Source organism: Patella vulgata, chromosome 9 (genome assembly GCF_932274485.2).
Source record: "Patella vulgata chromosome 9, xgPatVulg1.2, whole genome shotgun sequence".
Taxonomy (NCBI): domain Eukaryota; kingdom Metazoa; phylum Mollusca; class Gastropoda; family Patellidae; genus Patella; species Patella vulgata.
In genome coordinates, this window is record NC_065887.2 from 8,074,581 (window position 1) to 8,092,671 (window position 18,091).

The window sequence follows — 18,091 nt, forward strand, 5'->3', positions numbered from 1 at the left end:
AATAGATGACACATATTAATTAATCGCACATTTATTTTTTTCACTAAGTTTCATCACTCTCTATCAGATAGAATCAAGATTATCTTGTCCCAAACCATCGACAAATGAAATCGATTAGCTCTGCTTAGCTTCAGCTCGAAATGTTAATTATTGAACTCAGTCAAGACATTCACCTAATGAACATCTACATATACATCAAGTTTAAACATTCACCTAATAGACACCTATGCCAAGTTTGAACATTCTACCTCAATTAGAAGGAGAGTTATTGTGTTCCAAAGTTTCTACCAATCAAATTGCTTATCACTCTGCTTACCCTCAGCAACAAATGTTCATTATCGAACTTAGTTAAGGTATTCATATAATAAATCTATACACCAAGTTTCATCAATCTCACTTAATTAGAACTAAAGTTATCGTGTCCCAAAGCATCAACCAATCAAATTGCTTATCTCTGCTTACCCTAAGCGGAAAATGCTCATCTTCGAACTCCATCAAGGCATTGACCTAATCAACACATACACCAAGTTTGAACATTCTAGCTCAATTAGGAAGAGAGTTATCGTGCCCCAAAGTATCAACCAATCAAATTGCTTATCTCTGCTTACCCTCAGCGGAAAATGCTCATCTTCGAACTCCATCAAGGCATTGACCTAATAAACACATACACCAAGTTTGAACATTCTAGCTCAATTAAAAGTTACCGTGTCCCAAAGCATCAACCAATCAAATTGCTTATCTCTGCTTACCCTAAGCGGAAAATGCTCATCTTCGAACTCCATCAAGGCATTGACCTAATCAACACATACACCAAGTTTGAACATTCTAGCCCAATTAGGAAGAGAGTTATCGTGTCCCAAAGCATCAACCAATCAAATTGCTTATCTCTGCTTACCCTAAGCGGAAAATGCTCATCTTCGAACTCCATCAAGGCATTGACCTAATAAACACATACACCAAGTTTGAACATTCTAGCTCAATTAGGAAGAGAGTTATTGTGTCCCAAAAAGTGTGACGGACAGACAGACGGACAGACAGACAGACAGACAGACGGACGAACCCATTTTAATAGTCCCCTGCTTTCTTCGAAAGGCGGGGGACAAAAAAAATATCGCCAGAAAAGAAAACAGCAGTTCGAATTAATTAACAGGTTTCCATGTTGGTTGTTTTAAGTGGTTTTTTTTCTTTTTTTTTTTTAAAGCAGACAGTGTTTAAACATAAGAGTTTTATTTTAATTGTGAGTGTGGAACATATGACATGCACATCAAACGAGGACACCTGTCACCCTATACCCGACCTGGGTGTAAGCACCTTCTTCTATTAACATAATTTACATGTATAACAACTAATTTCTATGTTTAAAGTCACGTTCCTACCATTTCAACAACTACTATAACTACTCCTTGTTCAACATGCCTTTCAAATCTCACTTATTTAATTCAGTTAGGATTTTTAATTAATTATCTTTTTTCATTATCTTTTTATTCAAATGTATTTTTTTTAAGGAGTCATGAAGTAGGCCTATAGCTGTAGTTCATTCCCTTAAAATATGTTAGAATTTGTCCGTTCACAACCCAACAAACAAATTAACATGCCAGACAATGTGACACATGGCATTTGACAAATAGTACAATCGCTGATTTAAAGCACAAATTAATCTTAATGAGGTAAAACGCAGGAAATGACGATGAAAAAGGGAGGAAAACTGAAAAGAAAACAGGCAAAATTTGTTGCGGGGAAAAAAATACAATAAATTAACAAATTCTTTTGTTCCAGATTTCAAGATTTTGTGAATGAATATGGTGATTTTGGTAGGATGCGATTATTTTTAAGGGTTGGGTGGGGTGGGGGATAAGTTAATATACAATATTAAAACACGAAATATCTTTTGAGAAAATACATGTCATATTTTTCAGAATGATGGTGAATTATCACAGTCCGAAAAACAATAATTGTAATAAATTTAGAATACTATAATACATAAATTGAAATAAGTGTATAATTAATTTAGAATACACAAATTAAAATGGATAAATATCTTTAAGTTCTTTAAAAAAAATAGATATTTGTTTCATTTGATTTTATGTGTTTTGTGGTGTGATAATTTAGGGATTTCAAAAAATCCTGAAAATTCTTATCCCGGTATCCAAGAAGGAATTTTGGTTGTATCATCGAGGAAGAATTCAATTTCGGTATCGAGTGATATTAAAGTTTACGTGTACAAGAGAGAGAGAGAGAGAGAGAGAGAGAGAGGGGGGGGGGGACTTTAGCAGTGGGGGAGGCAACACAAGGTTGGACAGGCGACCCTACGCCATCCCCCCACTCACTATGCGCTAACACTTTTGACATGTAAATGTTCTAGAACCAGTTTAAACGCCGATTATTTTATTTATTTATTTATTTAAAAAAAAACCAACGTATTCGTAACTAAGAAACTAAAGACCAAGTTAAAATTACTGTTTAATATAGACGCGTTCATTGTTCCTGTTCCCTCTTCAAATTTTCTATCCGCAATTAACGAGCTTCTTTCCTTTATCTTTCCGGAAAATGTAAGAAGTTGTACCTAAAGTTTTTGGTTATGATTCTGCTGGAATGAAATTTCAACAAGCTCGTTATTCCTGTTGCCGGTTGTTGTTTTTGGAGCAAGGGGAACTAATTAGCGGAAAATAGCATCAAGACACAATAGGCATATCTTGTAAAATGGCGAAATTCAACTTTCAAGATGTAGGATGTCGTGGAAGTAGGAAACTTAGAAATGTCTAATCAAAGCGATGATATTATATGGAATATTGCGTCAAGGGTTTGTTTTAATATCCTCCTTATTAGCAACATCGGTTTCAAGTACGGAGGGGTTTCCCAGAGTCACGGTGACTCACTGGGTAAGACGCTGGCTCACTAACCTGGCGATCTCGGATAGAATCTCGGTGTTGGCCGAAAACGTTGCAGGGATCGAACACCCGACCTTAACCATCTAGTCACCGTGGCTCCTAACCAAATTTGTGTGAACGCAAGGTGTATATCATGGGACTAGTTAGATATGTCGAGGTGTGTTGCATACGAAACTTATGCTGTCTGTCTACAATTAGCTCCGCTTGTGAACAGACACATCGAAGAGTTTAGTCGAAAAAGCTAACCATTCTTCGACGATAAAGAAGTATTTATTCCGCTTCCATTTACTAAAATCTGAAAATGTTTATTTCGTCGGGAGCCACGGTGCCTAGGTGGTTAAGACGCTGGCTCGCTAGTCTGGAGGTCGGGTGTTCGATCCCTGCATTGGCCGAGAAAGTTCATCTGGATGTGGTTTCCCTTTGTCAGTGGTGCAGGACAGAGGGCCTGGCAAGGTCAATTGTCTAGTCCTTCGGATGAGACGAACAACCGAGGTCCCGTGTATACATTAGAATGCACGTAAAAGATCCCTTGGCAGTTGGAATTCGATAATAAGAGTAGGCGATAGTGCCGCTGCACGGGCAAAATATCCCTCATAGCACACTGTATGGCGTATGTCCGTCTTTATTAGCCCAGTATAGGAGCAAAACAGTAGGACGTTAAACCCCATTTCATTCATTTCGTTTATTTCGTCTTTGTGTATGAAAGATATAAAACGAATTAGTGCCACATTACTACAACCTGACAACAGTCACGTGCCCTAATCCTTTTTACATTTCAGCGACCTTCACGAATTCTTGAATTGGACTTAAGAATTAGATCTAGTCAAAGTAGATTTGTAGAATGTGTGTCTTGTTAAAAGTACTTACTATAATAATAATAATAATATCCATATTAATAATGTTATTATATTTATTCCCCAATCCTATTCAAACACAGGGTTACTGCTAAATGATAAGGCCAGCTCAATGTTTCATCTTAGGTCACATGTAAACAAGGCTAATCCCAACCCTAACCCTTGACTTAGCCCCAATGCTTACCCGAACCCTAATCTACAATCTCGGCAATAATCACGTGTCATAACCTTATTTACATCTGAGTGACCGTGACAAAAATTGAGCTGGCCTTACCAAATAGATTTAGCCTCAAACACAGACACTATTTCGTTACGTTTTATTATAGTACAAAATTTTGTGTATATAAAAAACGAAACGAAATATTTATCTTATTTTAATGAGATTGGTTTATCCCCATTGGGTGTAGGTGACAAGGAGTAGGGTCGCCTGTCCAACCTCGTGGGTTTTCTCTGGGTCATCCGGTTTCCGCACACTGCTAAAGACCCCTACGCGCAAGCGAATTATTGAAATAAAATTAAACCATATGTTAGTCCCGAAATGACCTAGTTTGTGTCGAGTGGACGTTAAACCCCATTTCTCTCTCTCTCTCTCTCTCAATCCCCATTGGGTGGTTATTAAATACAATAATTACACGCGGCTATTTTCATCATGGCCCCCAGCATACTGGACAGCTGTCCGTAAACCAAAGATATAAAAAAAAATACACATCATGGATTTTAATAACTTTTCCTTTGTCGTGTTGATTCAATCATTCCGAAGTCAACTCTAATAAAATTGTTACTTTAAGAGAAGCAGAGTATCAAGCGAATACTCCACTCTGATTAGTGCATGGTTAAATTTAATTTTTATTTTTCCATTTTCAGGATCTTTGTCTCATGTGGTGCTGGCATGATAAAATCACGTGCAACCACAAGCATCTGTCATAGGGAATATTTTTAGGGAATTTTTTTGTTCGTGTTGTGCTCGGTTGGAGGTGGGAGGAAATGGCGATAGAGTGAGAGGGGGTCATTTCGGGACTAACATATGGTTCAATTTTATTTCAATAAATCGCTTGCGCGTAGGGGTCTTCATAGTGGTAGGAAACCGTAGGACCCGGAGAAAACCCACGAGGTTGGACAGGCGACCCTATTCCTTGTGACGTACAACGGGGGAATCGAAACTACGCGAGTAGACTCAATGACAGACCTTATGATACAACGCGCACATTTTAACCATTCGGCCATCCAACCCCCTGAGACATACATGCTATGCAGTAGAGTACTCTAGAGAACTAATAATACTAGTAAAAAATAAAAATGAAATGGGGTTTAACGTCCTACTTTATTTCTGCACCAACCGGGCTAATGAAGACTAGGATATGCCATACAGTGTGCTGTGGGAACCTTTTTACCGAGGGCAGCGTTTCTCCCTGGTATTCGTCGAATTCCAACTGCCAAGGTTTCTTGTACGTGCACGCCGACGTATATATATGGCCTCGGTTTTTCGTCCCATCCGAATGAATAAGTACAAAAGAACAATTTGTAAATAATTAAGAAGTACAACACCAAATGAAAGGTTTCTACTAATAATAAACAGTTTGGTTTGCTGAAAATATAAACAGTCGAAACAATCAGACACAGGCAATAATCGTATACCAATAGCTTTCCTCCATCAGAACCTGGGACTAAGTGAGAGGGACGCAATGACGAGATTTGCGACATGGTTTTGAGTTGTTGCGCCCCCTTGAGTTTCTTAGCCTCCTCGCAAATGGCAAAAAATCACGCTGTTTCAATTCGGTTTTCAACATTATAACCATAATCATAATGCTTAACCACTGTCAAACATTCCGTGGGTCAGATATGCTAGTATCTTGAAAGATAGAGGTTTATTCTTTCACTTTGAAAGAGGAAGGAAGAGAAATGGAGTTTAACGTCCACTCGACACAAACTAGGTCATTTCGGGACTAACACATGGTTCAATTTTATTTCAATAATTCGCTTGCTTGTAGGGGTCTTTAGCAGTGGGAGGAAACCGGAGGACCCGGAGAAAACCCACGAGGCTGGACAGGCGACCCTACTCCTTTTCACGTACAACCGGGGAATCGAAACCCCACCATTTGACGCCCCTGATCGAAACATCGCGAAAAGCACAACTATAATAGACTGATGTGTGTAAAAAGTGTCATAAAGATATCTGGAACGGTTTCGGAGATATAGTCAGCAATAATAATCGTATGCCAAATACTAGGTCAAACGTGTTTCGATGGAAACACCTAACTTATTAATTCCGAGAAATTTAAGGTTAATGTGTGTACAAAGCTGCATACAGATATATTAAACGGGTTATGGGGATCTGTAAACAAAATGAAATGGGGTTGAACGTCCTATTGTTCTTTTCCGACTGGGATAATGGAGACGGACATACGCCATACAGTGTGCTATGAGGGTAATTTTGCCCGGGCAGCGGCACTATGGCCTACTTTTATATCGAATTCGAACTACCCGAGGATCTTTTACGTGCACGCCCATGTATACACGGGTCCTCGGATTTTCGTTCCATCCGAACGACATAAAAGAAGGACAGGTGGATTGAGCCTATAATAAGTGAATCATAAGTGTTATAAAATAGGTCCTATGTGAGCGCAGGGTACCATACGTAATGGATTAGGATTTAATTCATCCCGTTCAGGACGGAACCACAATCTTAATAATATTATTAATATTATTCGAAACTAACTCTGGGAGTTACTTTTTGGTATATTCAGCTGGTGATATTTTTGTAAAACTGATTGAGTCCCTCGAACCTGTGCCCCTTAATTCTGACCAAATGAATCAAATAGTCCCACACGCCTATTATATACATGTATAACACTGAAAATGTGAAACCTTAAAGGGACAATAACACTCTTGCTGGCTTGACAGCTCCAGAAAATAAATAATAGCCTTATTCTAAGTACTAGATGTTTAAGTGTCCTACCTGTTGTCTCAATTATCCGTTACACCCAATTTTACTTGTCCCGAGGGTTCGAAAATATTTTTAAATCCAAGTCACATTAGAAAAGGTTTACGTAAGGCTTTTCAAATCATTTAGTTGGATTTTTTCCAATGTTTTAAATTAGATGTGTTAAGATGAAATTTGTATCATCAATTAATTGGAATATTGTAAAATAGTACAATTTGTTGACCAGAATAAAGATTGAGACATATTATTCAGTTACAACAAGAGTGGTATTGAGCCTTTAAAGGACGGAAAGAACTCCTCAGTAGTAGGTTATACATGTCCCTTTGCGGTGAGGGATTTTGAAATATTGAAATACAAAGTCAGACAGTCACTGTTTCTAAAGTCTGGCTATAACAACTTCTTAAAAGTGCATTATTTTAAAACGAAATAAAATAGACACACATTGGACAATTGTTTGATATTGCAAAAGAACTTCACATACCTAGACCCTAAATCAGTACATTGTATCAAATTTGTCATCTTACAATTCAAGTATTCTCGCTAAGTTTTTTCTGAAGGGTGTGGGTTTCTCAGTGGGGTTAAAGGTTCCTACTCTTGGGCGAGGCGAACATACAATAAGCTTAACAAACAATTTTAAGCCGACAACGTAAATTTTAAAACGTCCTGCTGAGTGTGAAAATGGCGTAGAATTTCTTGTCCGCGATTTATCATTAGTGCTTTTTAAAGATTTCTCTTCGTCCGAGTAAAACCGAATGCGGTTATTGAAGCGAGACTCTTCAGTGCTGATAACCGCTAATTACCCAGAACTGGGCATTGTGTGTTGCCTAGCAACCGTCACTAGGTCGGCCATGATGAAGTGACAGGCCGGTATTAGATATTACTATGAAAGACATGAACGATTTGTAGGAAAAACTCAATACTCAAGTACAGAAGAAAGAAAAAATAACTCTTAATACCAAGGGTAAAAAATAAAATTACTGTCGGCAACAAAAGAAGCACCTCGGTGGGGGTGAGTCGACCATCATGTAGAAAATGACAGCAAGGACCTCTGAAATTCGGATGTAACTGTCTGGTATGGAGTCCTAGACGTGTTGAAATCCTTGTTGATACTCTATAAGGTCAGGAAATTGCCCCGAGCAACGGAATTAAATTGTGGTGTTTTTGTTAATTTCTTGGAAATGTCTAAATGTGAATTTTAAGTTGTTTTCGGTGAATTTATTGGACTAGACTACGTCTACGCTTTACTACAATTTCGTAGATGATTTTTTTTTACAAAAAAGCCTGTGTTTAATAAAAAAAAAGACTGGCTAGTATCTTGATAGATAGAGGTTTATTCTTTAACCTAGAAAGAGGAGAGAACGAGAGAATGGGGTTTAACGTCCACTCGACACAAACTAGGGCATTTTGGGACTAACATGTGGTTCAATTTTATTTCAATAATTCGCTTGCGTGTAGGGGTCTTTAGCAGTGGGAGGAAACAGGAGGACCCGGAGAAAACCCACGAAGTTGGACTGGCGACCTACTCCTTGTCACGTACAACCGGGGAATCGAAACCACGCCAGTGGACACAATGGTAGACCTTTTGATACAGCGCGCACGCGCTAACAATTGGCCCCCCCCCCTTTTGAAAGAGGTGTTTAGAAAGTTGTTTTTATTACTAATAATTAAGATATGCTAAATGTTCTCACATTATATCAGGTTTCGCCACATTCACATTGCAATACCTAAATAGTAGGCTATGGTCTTGATGAACTGATGAATTGTGGAGGTATTGTCACACAGTCACAATGTCTCATCTTAACGGAGGGATCACGTGGCTAAGTGGGTAAGACGCTGGCTCGCTAGCCTGGAGGTCGGGTGTTCGATCCCTGCATTGGCCGAGAAAGTTCATCCAGATTTTCCGGCGTGGTTCCCCCTTGTCAGTGATGATGGACGGAGGGCCTGACAAGGACAGCTGTCTAGTCCTTCGGATGAGACGAAAAACCGAGGTCCCGTTTATATATTGGAATGCACGTAAAAGATCCACTGGCAGTTTGAATTCGATATAAGAGTAGGCGATAGTGCCACTGCCCGGGCAAAATTTCCCTCATAGCACACTGCATGGGTATGACCGTCTTCATTAGCCCAGTATAGGAGCAGAACAGTAGGACGTTAAACCCCATTTCATTTCATTTCATATTTTCTTAAAGGTTCACGTCCGTTATCATTTGGTATAAAATAAAACTATTGCGTCGAAATGAACTGAAATGGGATTTAAAGTCCCACGTCCCTGCAGCAGCTGGGCTAATGAAGAAGGGCAGCGTGCTATGAGGGAAATTTTGCCCGGGCAGTGGCGTCCCCGCGTACTCTTCATCGAATTCCAACGTGTAGATCGTTTTCATTAGCCCAGTCAGAGCAGAACAGTAGGACATTTAACCCCATTTCATTTCATTTCCAACGAGTAGGCGGGTTGGCCTAGGTTTTTCGTCCTATCCGAATAACTAAGCTCGTTTTCCTTGTGCACTACTGACAAGGGGAAACCAGGAGCCTGTTTCACGAAATTTTAACTAAGATAAAATCCAAATTTTAGTAATTTGATTGGATAATATTGGATTGATTTTAGAGCTTCACAACTGAATTATCTACTAAAATTTGGATTTTATCTTTACTTAAGATTTCGAGACACTAAATCCCGAGGCCACACCCAGATTGTTAGTAAACCGTTACCTAACTCACCGAGTCACCGTGAGGCTACCAGGTTGATAATACTCGTAATTTTCAATATCAATATTTTTTTTTTTATGAAACTAAAAAAAAATAGTAACAACCCTGCCAATTATATTTAAAGGAAATGAAAAACGCCCAGTGGGTGCTGGTGCGCTATGAACATAAACCTATTGAATTCATTTTGTCTGGTATTGAGTTTAGAGAAGAAAGCAAAGTATTGACTGACATGAGAAACGAGGGAAACCCTATTTAAACTCAGTAACCATCGAGAAATCGTTATAACGATTGGTTAAGTGTGGTCTTATTATTCATAATATGTCGTCAAATGACTTTAATATATCGTATATTGACGATATGTCAATCGAAGATAGCTGGCTAAAAAAATACATAATAGTTTGTATGCTTGACAGAAACACGGTAAAATTACTCTGTTATTTTATAGCCCAGAAGAAATCTACGACGTTTCGGCCACAGCTTGTTAAACCGTAATCGCACGTAAAATCGCGTGGGATGAATGTTTAATATTTTAACATTTATTAGACGTAAATAATTCCACTGCAAAGTTTTATTACGACTTTGTGTTAGTAGTGTGACACCTTTTTACTTGTGTGCCGTAAACAGCCAATGAGAATGCAGCCGACATCAGATTTTATGTAAACGAAACATATGATTTTGATTAGGATTAATCTCAACCAGTGCAGTGCGGTGCAGTGCGGTGCGGTGCGGTGCGGTGCGGTGCGGTGCGGTGCGGTGCAGTGCAGTGCAGTGCAGTAAAATTTTACGTTTTTAGCGGGCGGTGGCGAAACCAGTCTCTTGACTGGCCTTTCCTGAATTCAAAGATCAAATATTAGTGTATTCGTCCAACAGCGACCCAAATAAAGTATCAATAAGGCGGCATTCATTAGTACCGCCAGACAAAGGGCAATAACGCTAAAGCTAAAACACTTAGAAATTGAACAGATTTACTTTCCAAAAGGCAATTTCAAACACCAAGACTTTGAAATTGAACAGTTGTAAATATAACAGTGTAATCTAAAGTAAAATAGCGAGGTTTTTCACCCAAGTAGCTAGATAATACTGTTTAATTTCTTTTAACGATTTTATAATCTCCATCCATATATCACCGCAACTTGTTAACGGATATTGTACAATTCCAGCTTTTCCTCGGCTATATCATCTTTTTAACAAATCGGAAATAATTTTTATTCTTCGGTTCAAGATATTTTCAATCGGTTTGTTTGTTTAGTCGGCGGATCCGGAATTGGGGTGTGGCTGCTAATTTAGTGATATTTCGGCTCCATAGCCCACAGTTCCTCGGTTATATGAATTTGATTAATTCCCTTATCGCATGCTGCATTGCCGTATACCTTCTATAATTAGCTCTACTGTTGGTGCAGAAACCCCCGATTTCATTTCCCCACTCGTTTTGGTGCCTATTTTGCCAAATGTCTCCGAAAAAAGGTTCATTTCAGTACCAATATTCGTGCGAACTTGCTGTGTGACAGGTTGTTTTCCTAGAATATTTGAGGGGGTTGGATGACTGAATGGTTAGCACGTGCGCGCTGTATCATAAGGTCTGTCATTGAATCAATTGACTTGGGTTTGATTTCCTTGTTGTACGTGACAAGGAGTGGGGTGGCCTGTCCAGCCTCGTGGGTTTTCCCCGGGTCCTCCGTTTTCCCCCCATTGCTAAAGACCCCTACGCGCAAGCGAATTATTGAAATAAAATTGAACCATAATATGTTAGTCCCGAAATGACCTAGTTTGTGTCGAGTGGACGTTAAACCCCATTTCTCTCTCTGTCCCTAGAATACTTTATTGAAGCCACTCCTATGGACCACACAGCAACTCTAGCACAAGAGCTGTACACTCGGTACATTTCAAGAAACAATGTACCATTAAACCATACTTAACGGACTAGCTCGGTCGTTCGTTAAAAGTTAACAATAGAACGTCGTTTGGTAATTATAAATCAGAACAATAAAGAGTTTTGTTTACATATTTCAACTATTTCGTCTTACTAAATGTCATTCAAGCAACATTTGTTTTTTTTCTTTGATCGATTTTACCAGATCTACAGAGATGGGTCACAAGACAACCTTCTTCGTTAAACAAAATAAAAATAATATAATAAATCCGAGATCATTTTATAGATGACATTTTTCAACGTAAACACGTGATGTAAATTACCGGGTTATGGAGAATGATAACCTCTTACCCGGATTATTATGTAGAATAATAACTTATTATGTTCCCTATATCACAATTCGCGCTACGATTGAAATCGTGGTTTTAGTCGTGGAGTAATCGTGGTAATCCTATCCGATCTTATCATACATTGAGGTCAGTCGTAGCAATCGTGTTGATCGTATCGAAACGTATCCGAACGTATCTGCACGTACCAGATCGTGGACTCAATAGGGACAATCCAATCGAAACGCATCGCACGACAGTAGGAACCTGGCCTTAGTGTCTATACTGTCGTAACGCATAGCACGACAGTGTGAACCTAGCATTACTGTTGTTGACTTATCGACATGGAAACATGTCATCTTATGACAAGTTTTATTGTTAACAAATGTCGCGCTATTCAACGTGTTTACTGTGTTTTTTAATGCCATGTTAACATCGGTCGTTCTGGTTCACGGGAAGATCTATACGTACGTTTACAATTCGATAATCAACCAGATCGATAATCGGAATATTTCCTTCCTTTGTATTTTTATGTTATCAACAAAAGTTTATCTTTTCTTTTCTTATATCGAATTAAATGGTTCCGTACTTGAACCGTCCCGTTGTTACCCTGCGTTACATCCCTCTATTAACCCGATCGATTTATGCAGCAACACTCGACCAGTACTTAAAACATCTACCATTATATATTATTTTTAATATAGAAAAGTCGTTATATAGTTTACACTAGCAGCTTTTAATGGGATAAATCGATATTAATGGTTTCTGTGTCGAGAACATCTTCGCCACCCAATTTTCTAATCTCTACAACTTCATGTAAATCGAGTAAATACGTGGTTTGTCACCACATCTGCTGAGGTTTTGTTATTTGGTACGTTTATTGGCCGCCCTTACTTCCTTCCTCCTTTGGGGTTTAACGTCCGCTTTTACCTAGTGTGATATCGCAGACAAGTGTATCCAGGGGAAACTTGCGAGAGGGGCCGAATAAGAGGTTCGACTTGCACAGGATAGCATATGGAGACGGTTGAGTCGATAAGAGGCCTAATCGATTCCGTTTCCTAATGATAGATGCGTTACGAGTCCACGATCTGGTACGTGCAGAAACGTTCGGATACGTTTCGATACCACGATGACGATTGCTACGACTGACCACAATGTTTTAGTGTTAGGGCTAGGTCTAGTGTTAGCGCTAGCCCTGTTTACCTATCGTGACTTCTGGCCACATCTGCAGTTGGTCTTAATTTGTAGAGAGGGAGGGGGGCGGTAACGTCCACTCGACACAAACTAGGTCATTACGGGACTAATATATGGTTCAAATTTTTTTCAATAATTCGCTTACGCGTAGGGGTCTTTAGCTGTGGAGGGAAACTGGAGGACCCGGAGAAAACCCACGACGTTGGACAGGCGACCCTACTCCTTGTCACGTACAACCGGGGAATCGAAACCACGCCTCTTGACTCAATGACAGATCTTATGATCTAACGCGTTAATTATACTCGGATTATCGTCGATGTTAAACAGTAACATTCCAGTCATGTTGTTATTCTGGTTGAGAACAATATCTACAAACATATGTATTATTATTTGTTAATTCCAATAAATATTTGTTAATTCCAATAAATAATTGTTCATTCCAATAAATATTTGCATCCTTTGCGAAGAATAAAAATTAAAAAAAAACCACACAAGTAGATAATCAAACTTAGAGATAGCAAAAAGATTAATCATTCGTGATAATGTTACTTTTCACGTAGGATTTCGATATCGTATTCAAGGGAGCCGCTTACCCGGAGGTCCTGGGTTCGATAGCGGTGTTGGTCGCCAAAGTTCCTCGTTACTCGTCTGGTCTGTTCCCATTTGTCAGTGATGCAGGTTGGAGGGCCTGACAAGGACAGTGCCTAGTCGTTTGGATGGAACGGAAAAACCGAGATCCCGTGTAGACGTTTGCATCTACGCGTAAAAGAACCCTTGACAGTTCGAAAGCAAGTTTGTTTTGTCTGGGCAAAATGTCCCCGTATGTGCAGGAAAATAGGACTTTAAATCCCATATCATTCATTCACTTACTTACATACATTATGACGTCACATTAATAATGATGTCATAGTATTAATCATACATTATGTAAGAGCTAAAACCGCCTATTGCACGTCTTTCTTTAGGCCTGAAATGTTTTCTAAATTATTAATTAGACATTAATTATCTTATCCAGACCATAATCAACTCTCGATGCCATCGGATGCCTTCTATTTTAAGTAGATATAAACGGTCGGGCCATTTAATGATTTAATTTTAAAATGGAGAAGCGAGGCTAAGACTCGTCGAATGACCAGTACGGTGGTTACGATCAATGCACAAATCTGGTCAAAATTACAACTATTGATAACTTTGCTCAAAATAAAGTAATTTGAATGAAATTTTCAATATATTTATTTTGCATTATCTATTTTTGAAATATGATAGCGAGAATGGCTAGCTTTTTATCTAAGTCTTACATAATGCCCTTTTAATATAGATAATATGATGGATTTTCTCAGCATTTTCACACACAGCCCATGCCATATGTATTACATAATTTTGATGTCCTTAGTGGGGTCCAAGGCTAAATAGGGGGGTTGGATGGCCGAATGATTAGCACGTGCGTGCTGTATCATAAAAGCCTGTCATTGAGTCAACTGGCGTGGTTTCGAATCCCCGGTTGTACGTGACAAGGAGTAGGGTCGCCTGTCCAACCTCGTGGGTTTTCTCCGGGTCCTCCGGTTTCCTCCCACTGCTAAATTATTGAAATAAAACCATATGTTAGTCCCGAAATGACCTAGTTTGTGTCGAGTGGACGTTAAACCCCATTCCTCTCTCTCTCTCTCTCTCTCTCTCTCTCCCCAAGGCTAAATAGAATCTAAGACACAAGTAAATTCATCAAATGGGAAATAGTATCAGGTCTTCTAGAGAGAGCCAACAAAACCTGCCCTGCGAATGACACTAGCGAATATTCATAGCTAATAGCCAACCGAGAACAGCATTTCTGAAGTCGGAGCTACCCGGTAGGAGCTACCTGCTGGGACCACGTTTCCCAACTGCAGTTGTCAAAAAAAATCTCATTTTTTCCAATCTGATTTCGTTTCGTTTTTTTTATAGTTAAATTTCGTTTTATTTGTCTGTACTACACAAGGATTTGGAAGAGTTGTTATATAACCAGCGTTCTGGATAGCGTGAGGGATTAGCCAATGAAACCATCTGTCACGGCGACTGCTTGGCGTACGATGCACGGACCTGTGGGTAAACCACTAGAAACGCCAACGCTAATTAATTAATCAATGTCTGACGCCATAGAGTCAAAAGCCGCTCGAACGACCCCTGACGTGACCTCCCAGTACAACTGGTCAAATCTGTATGTATTGTAGGCCATCGAAAGTAAAAAAAACGAAACGAAATGTAGATCTATATTTTAATCAGATTGCATTTTGTCTTTATGGAGCCACGGTGGCTAAGTGGGTAAAACGCTGGCTCGCTAGCCTGGAGGTCGCGTGTTCGGGATTTTCCGACCTGGTTTCCTCTTGTCAGTGGTGCAGAACGGAGGGCCTGACAAGAACAGCTGTCTAGTCGCTCGTATGGGACGAAAAACCGAGGTCCCGTGTATACATTGACATGCACGTAAAAGATCCCTTGACAGTTGGAATTCCATATAAGAGTAGGCCATAGTGCCGCTGCCTGGGCAAAAACTTCCCTCATAGCACACTGTATGGCGTACACCCGTCTTCATTAGACCAGTTGGAGAAGAACAGTAGGACGTTAAATTCCATACCATTTCATTTTCATTTGTGTAAGAACTTTTGTAAAACGCATTTAATTCTGGTCAAGTAACTGAGTACAAATTCCTGTTGTTAAATGAATGGATGTTACCCCGATCCTCATTCTACACCTGTCATAATACACAAACACAACAAACACACGTGCACATGCACGTTCTTGTATCCATCCGCCATAAAGTCGAAATCTCAAAGTTCATACACTGTAAACTTCTGCATTGGACGAGTGGAGCAAAAACCGTGGACGACCAGACCTGAAATTTAAATTCAAATTAACCTTTCCAATGTGAAAAGTTCACAAAGAATTGAATCTCTGCTTTCAGTTCTTGTAAATTCCTTAAAACATGTACCAAGAATACGCGCCAAGGAAAATAAACTGCCAAATCCATGATCTTATCTTCATCTGAATCTTATAAAATGGAAATGGGTAAAAACCTGGTATATTTTTTCTACTCGCCCCGAATGTCAGCTCCCCATTAAATGGTTTTAAGAAAGTTTATTATTTTGCGACATTTGGATCGAGTTACGGCACGGTTATATTTTTAAAAATGGCGGCGTGTAAAAATAAACTACTGGTCGTCAAGAATAACCCGAGACAATACACCACACGAATCACGGCGGTGTCTGTGAAAATATTACCATAATGCCAACAGAAAACACGGGAAGTCCATTTACATGTTATTAGTAGACGCCTAGCTTTCAGTTGTGCTTATCTCAGGATAAATAAATGTTCAAACTTCAGTGCCGTGGGCGCATCGAGAATCTGGAACGATTGTTTGATAGACTGCTGATCCAAACGTCTGTTTTAGTTGAGCGATGTTGTTTAACCTTTATGAGCTATTTCCTAAAATTTGAGCTCATTTCTATAACGAATCGAGTGTAAGATTTCAGGTTTCGGAATGTCTTCTTTGATACGTAGGAGTCACGGTGGCTCAGTGAGTATCGTTAACAAGGACTTCCGGTGTTGGGCGCTAAAGTACTTCGCGATTTTCCAGCTGGTTTCCCCTTATCAGCGGGGCAGGGTGAAGGGTCCGAAAATATGTTCCGATCGGTTTAAAAAAAAAAAGGTTTCCGTGTACTGGTTGGCATCCACGTAACAGGATCCTTATTGATTTTTGTAATTCACGATAGAAGTAGGTCGTAGTGTCGCTGTCCGGGCAAAATTTCCCTCATAGCGCACTGCATGGGTATGACCGTCTTCATTAGCCCAGTCGAAGCAGAACAGTTGGACGTTAAACCCCATATCATTTCATTTTCATTTCAATTCTTTAATCTGTAGATTCCGAGATTGGAGACACGACTATCTGTAATGTTAGTTGTTCTAAAGGTCCGTGATTTTGCCCTTTCTGACATCTATGAAGACGTGGGTTCCACCTGAGGTAGGGAGAACAGGGGCGCCCGGCAACAGTAGTCGTGGTGTTCTCTGGGTTCGGTTCCAAGGATTGCATTGAGTAGTAGACTTAATGCGTTAAAGAAATAACTTCGTTTCCCGAAGCTACCTGGGTTTGTCTCGACGGTGTTCAGGTGTACACCTAGGTAACGTTGGTCTCTCTCTCTCTCTCTCTCTCTCTCTCTCTCTCTCTCTCTCTCTCAGTGGGGGTGGGGGTGGATGACCGAATGGTTAGCACGTGCGCGCTATATTACAAGGTATGTCCGGCGTGGTTTCATTTCCCCGGTTGTATATGACAAAGAGTAAAGTAACTCCGGTTTCCTCTCACTGCTAAAGACCCCTACGCGGAACCAAATTATTGAAATAAATTGAACCATTTGTTAGTCCCGAAATGACCTAGTTTAGCGGACGATAAAACCAACCCCTCTCTCTCTCTCTCTCTGTTTTTTTTCTCTCTCTCTCTCTCTCTCTCTCTCTCTCTGTTAGTGGGGGGTGGGCAAAATACCACATCCAACAACCTACCATCTATTAACCGCTCAGTTTTAGAATTTATAAGTCGGGCTGACTCTCTGTCAGAATACCAACACCAACAGATGACGTTATGTTGAATGAATAGGGTAGAAGATCTTGTTAGAGTTAATGATGATAATGGAAGAATTGAGTTTTTATCAACCGATGTTGAGAAAAACAACAGAGCGAGAAACATCTGGAGAGTAGGATAAATAAACGAAGAGACAGATGGGAGGAATGATTTGATGGAAGATAAAAGCTTGTATTTCTAGATATACATCTATGGGTTGGAGGTATACGGGAGAGAGAGAGAGAGAGAGAGAGAGAGAGACACATGGTTCAATTTTATTTCAATAATTCGTTTGCGCGTAGGGGTCTTTAGCAGTGGGAGGAAACCGAAGAACTCGTAGAAAACCCACTGGGCTGGACAGGCAACCCTAATCCTTGTCACGTACAACCAGGCAATCTAAACCACGTGAGTTGTATAGACAATAAGTTCGAGATCTATAAAAGTTGGTCTGTATGGACAGGGTCTAGGAGCCGGTAAAAGAGGTTGGCCCATATAGGCAGGTTTCGGAGGCTTAAAATCTGTTGGTTCTATCGACAGAGAATTGTTTTACTTATGTGAAGGTATAGACCAGTGGTTCTCAACCCTTTTTTGCCAAAGGCGCACCCTGGAATACATGGAAAAAAAAGCTAAATATATGAAAAATATTTGAATTTTAAAAAATAAAAACATGACAAGTCAGACGTAAGAAGACATAGGCCTACAACTGTAGACACGTGGAATGACTCAAACTAAATAA